Source organism: Choloepus didactylus, chromosome 18, assembly GCF_015220235.1.
Source record: "Choloepus didactylus isolate mChoDid1 chromosome 18, mChoDid1.pri, whole genome shotgun sequence".
NCBI lineage: Eukaryota > Metazoa > Chordata > Mammalia > Pilosa > Megalonychidae > Choloepus > Choloepus didactylus.
This window is the reverse complement of record NC_051324.1, coordinates 15,683,138-15,688,297: the sequence shown is the minus strand read 5'-3', so window position 1 is coordinate 15,688,297 and position 5,160 is coordinate 15,683,138. Positions and strand designations below refer to the sequence as shown.

The 5,160-nt window shown below is 42.3% G+C and overlaps 1 protein-coding gene across 2 annotated transcripts in view; it reads right to left on the bottom strand.

Annotated features, from left to right (window-relative positions):
- C18H17orf100 (chromosome 18 C17orf100 homolog) overlaps positions 1-5,160 on the bottom strand; it is a 108,610-nt gene that overhangs the window by 62,127 nt on the left and 41,323 nt on the right. The gene's annotated exons all lie outside the window — the stretch shown is intronic.

Here is a 5,160-nt window from a genome sequence, read left to right as displayed (position 1 = left end):
GTTGCACTGTGTTGAGTCATCTCTGGTTTTCTGCCATACATGGGGTGGGGGAGTGGGGGATGGAAGGATGACAATTACTCACTGCCCACCTCCCGTGTGCCAGGACTTCCTTTGTCTAGTACATCCCCTGGTTATCTCATTTGCTCTTTTCAGCAACCCTGTGGGTTAGGCAGGTGTTATTATCATTTGTCTTATGAGTAAACTGAGGCTCAGAGAGGTCAACTGATGTGTCCAAAGTCATACATCAAGTTAGTGACAGGGTTCCATCTCAGACTTCCTGCCTCACATTCATTGCTCCTCCCTTTAGCCATTACAGGCTTGTAGGGAAAGTTGGGTGGCCAAGAACAAGTCTGCCCCAAGCCCCAGTTTGCTCAGGGAAGAGCACCAAAGAAGAGTCCCTTTCTGTTGCTTACTCTGAGATGGGCTAAGGACAGTGTTTTGACTCAGATAGGGTTGGTTCTTGCCCTAAAAAGAAGAGTTTGGATGGGGAAAGGAGTATGAAAATGGCTACTTTGAGTTATTTATTCTTAGTATCTGAATCAGATATCTGGGCCCAAAGTTAATGGAACACATCATTCTGACCAGGACTGCGCTCAACTTTTTTGCCAGAGGATTATGACTCTAAAAGGATTCTGTGTATTCTAAAAGTCAGGGCCCAGGTCTCCTTATCCTCTAATCCTGAACTGGGAACTCCCAAGGGCAAGCCCCAAGTCTTCCCTGTCTATCCTAACTTAAGAGCTTCCTTAGGGAAGAACCTGGGCCAACTCTGACAAAGTCAGTGGGCAGGGTAGCTCCCTGGCACAGGTGGAGTCTTCTTTCCTTCCCACCATTTCTTGTATACTAGCAAAAATAATGGATAGAGAGACTTCTGCTCCAAAGCCCACTAGCACAGAGTTCAATCCTTGAAATTCTTGGGTAAGATCCTTGATGGCATGTTCTTGTTTGTGGAAATAAACACCAAGTGTTGAATTGTCTGGTTAGAAACTATACCTGACAGTCTTATTCTTAGCTCAGAATTCTTTCATCCAGGTACTCATTCTTCCTAGTCTTAGAGCTCCTTAAAAGACTTGTCTCCCAATCCACCAGGGAAGCTTCTTATCTATTAACATTAAAAAAAATTCCTTCAAGATAAATCTTCCACACCATGAACTGGGTGTTTATATTTTAAACAGAAAGCTTATCATTTCAGCTTATTTTAAAAAAAAATCCTTACTATCAGATATCCAGTTTATTCACTTGGTGTACTGAGCCAGGTCTCAGGTATACCACTTCCCTGTTCAAGGAATCTCTTCAGGTACTTCCCTGATTTGCTTCCATCCTTATAGAGCCACAGGCAGCCCACTGCTGGCAGTTTTAGAACAGCATTTATGTTGCTGCTTCCAGCTATGAAGATTAGAACAAAGTTAAAATTGAATCTCTGAAAACCCTTTTATCCAATCCAGAATTTAACTAGTTTACTTATTTAAAATTAAATCTGAACACAGTAAAAGAAATTTGAACAGTACAAAAAGGTATTAAGTGAGAAATGTCCCTCCCACCTTAGACCTTGAGTCCCCTTCCCCTTCCACAAAGGCAACCATCTCAACAGTTTCTTACATGTTTCCAGAAATATGACATATATAAGCTTATGTAATAGGTATATATTCCCTTTATTACATACAGGAGCAGACCATAGATGTTGTTTGGTCTCTCCTCTCCTCCCAACCCCACCTTCCCTTAACAATTTATTTGGAGATCATTCCATTTTAGGACACGTAAGTTTGACTAATTTTTTTCATTCAGTAGTTAATTTTGTTTTTAAATTGAGGCAAAATTAAATGCAGTGAATTACACAGATCTTAAGTGTACAATTCAATGATTTTGACAAATAAAAGAAACACCCTATTCCTGTCACCCCCCAGAATGTTCCCCTGGCCCCTTCCAGTAATCCACAACCCATATAGGTAACCAACATTATGATTTCTGTCACCATAGATTAGTCTGCCTGTTGAACTTCATGTAAATGGAGTCATTCAGCATGTACTCCTTTGTGTCTGATTTATTGTGCTTAACAAACTGCTTTTGGAATTCCTTTCTGTTGCATGTATCAGTTCATTTCTTATTGTTGCTGAGTTTGTATGAATTGTATGAATATGTCACAATTTGTTTATTCTCTTGTTGATGGACATTAGGGTTGTTCCAGTTTGGGGCTATTATGAATTGTGCTGGTTTGAATCTATTACGTACCACAGAAAAGACTATGTTCTTTAAATCCAATCTTGTGGAGGAAGACCTATTGTGGGTGGGACCTTTTGATTTGGTTGATTCCATGGAGATGTGACTCGCCCAAGTCAAGGTGGGTCTTAATACTTTATTGGAGTTCTTTAAGAGAGCTCATGGAGAGGGAGCTCAGAGAAGCTAAGATATGTAATCCACAGTTTCCCCTGGGAGAAGCAAAGAGGACCCACAGGAGCAGAGAGAAGCTTAGATAGAAACACCCCGGGAGAAACAAGCAGAAAGCCAAGAGAAGCTAAGATAAAAGCCCAGAGACATTTTGGAGAAAGCCATGGAAACCAGAAGCTAAACGTAGGAGAGGACCAGCAGACTCCAGCGATGTGCCTTCCCATGTGGCAGAGGAACCCCAGATGCCATTGGCCTTTCTTCAGAGAAGTTATTGTCCTGTTGATGCCTTAATTGGGACATTTTCATGGCCTTACAACTGTAAATGTGAACTAATAAACCACCATTGTAAAAGCCAATCCATTTCTGGAATACTGCATTTCGGCAGTGTTAGCAAACTGGAACATGAATAAAACTGTTATCATTTCTGTGTTAGGTCTTTTTGTGGACAGATGTGTTCACTTCTCTTGGATGTGTGCCTAGAAGTGAGCCTCAGTCATTTAAAAAGCTGTATGGTATTTCAGTGAAGTATGTACTATACAATAAACAAGTTTCCTTTTGATGGGCATTTTTTTCCCCAGTCTTTTGCTAATGCCATAGTAAACACATCTACATAAACCTTTGTGCAGGTATGTGAGTAGAATACTTTCTTAGAATGACTTGCTGTGTATTTAAATCTGGGACAGATATTACCAAATTCTTTCCAAAGAGGCTGTGCCAATATACATCCTCAACAACTTGCATAAGACCTTACTCTCACACACCTTTAGCAACTACGTGTGTAATCAAAGTTTTCAATCTTTGCTAATCTGATAGGTAAAAATTGCTATCTCCTGATTTTCATTTTGATTTCTTTAAATTGTAAGGTGATCATTTTTCACATATCTATAATCCATGTGCTTATCTTTTTCTCTGAACTCCCTGTCTTTTGTCCATTCTTCCAATTTTTTAAAGGTCTTTTCTAATTCATTTGTAAGAACTTTTTATGTATTAAGAAAATCAACCATTTGTCTGTCATAGGAATATTTATATTACGATCTAGTGAGGCTATTCTGTTTATTTTCCTTTTTCGTTTTTTTCCCTCACTATTCTCTCATATTTTTCTATAAGAATTTCTAGTCAGCTTCTTTAGTTCTAAAAAAATCTGGTTGGCATTTACCCCTCTGGCTCTCTCTCCTACTACTCGCCCCCTCACTCATTCCAGGTTTTCTCAACTTCAGCACTAACGATCTTTTGGACTGGATAATTCTTTGTTGTGGGGGGCTGTTCTGTGCACTAAAGGATGTTTAGCAGCACCCTGCACTCTATTCACTAGATGCCAATAGCAAAAGAGCAACCCCCACCCCCATCCCCAGTTGTGAGCCTCTGGCTTGCTCCTATCTGGCTGCACTGGCCTCCTTGCTATTCCTAGAGTAGGCAAAGTACAATCCTGCTTCAGGGCCCTTGTACTTGTTCTCTCCCCCAGAAACCCTCCTAGCTTATTCCCTCATCTCCTTTAAATCTTTGCTCAAATGTTGCTTTTCAGCCTATTTTAAATTACAATCTGCCTTCCACCTACCCCGCCCTCACTATACCCTGTCCTTGATTTATTTTTATTTATTGCATTTTTCATCGTCTAAAGTTATAGTGTATAATTTACTTCTTTGTCTGTCTTCCTCTGCCTTCACTCAAGAATGAAAGCCCCATGAGGGCAGGGATTTTTGTCTGTTTTGTTCACTCCTGTATTCCTGGTGCCTAGAACACACATGGCATATCATAGGTGCTCAATAAATGTTGGATGAATGAACGAATCAGATAGATTCCTAAATGAAGTTAGATGAGAAATGACATCTCCACAATGTTGGTTCTCCCTACACCAAAATATATTAAAGCTTCCTTTTACATCCTTTTGTAAAGTTTAAGTTTCTTACAAATAAGAAGTTTCAAATGTTTATGTAATGAACATTTTCCCAGCCTGTTTTTAATTTTTCATATTAGTGGACTTGTGATGGGTGGGAATGGGATGCTGCCATGATCTCCCTAGCAGGGGTGACCCTTAGGCCTGGTATGATGCCTGGAGTCCCCTGGTTGTCTCTTCCCCATCACCTAGACTGGACTTCTCATTCACAGCTTCTTGGGAGGCCTCGGCTGTGGCTATTGGCACAGTCATAGAAGCACCCCCATTCTTCTCTCCCACTCAGGGAGCTCCAGCCAAGTGCTCAGAAGAGACACTGTGTAGGGTGATCCCACTCAGTGGATCCACTCCAGTGACCAAAGGGTGTCAACCCCAGAGGGTCAGCCTCTGGGAAGGGACTCCTCAGAAATACCTCTTCCATACAAAGAAGATGGCCATGTTTGCTCTGAGTTCTCCTGTGGGGCAGGCAATGGATAGGGTAAGGATAACCTTGCCTTTCCTGGCCAGTTCCCTAGCCTAATGGGAGGGGCCTGCGCAGGCGACTCCTCACACTTCCCTCGACTGTCCAGTGGAGGGGTGTTGAGGAGTGACCTAGCTCTTTCCTCTGCAGGCTCTGAGAGGACAGAGGAAAAGGGTCTTCCTTCCTTTCCTCTGTTTCCCTAGATCCTTCCAGATGGGCCTCTGCTCCCCACCTCACACTGCATTCCTGCCTAGGCCTGAGCATAGGAGTGGTCCGGAGACCTGGAGGCACAACTGAGCTCTGGGCTCTGCTGTGTGTGAACCTCTGCCTGTGAAATGGGCACAACAGCCCTCCCAAGGATCTGAGGGCTCTGAGCTGGGCATACAGCAGGCACTTGGCAAAGGAGAGCTGTTCTTATCCTCATGTC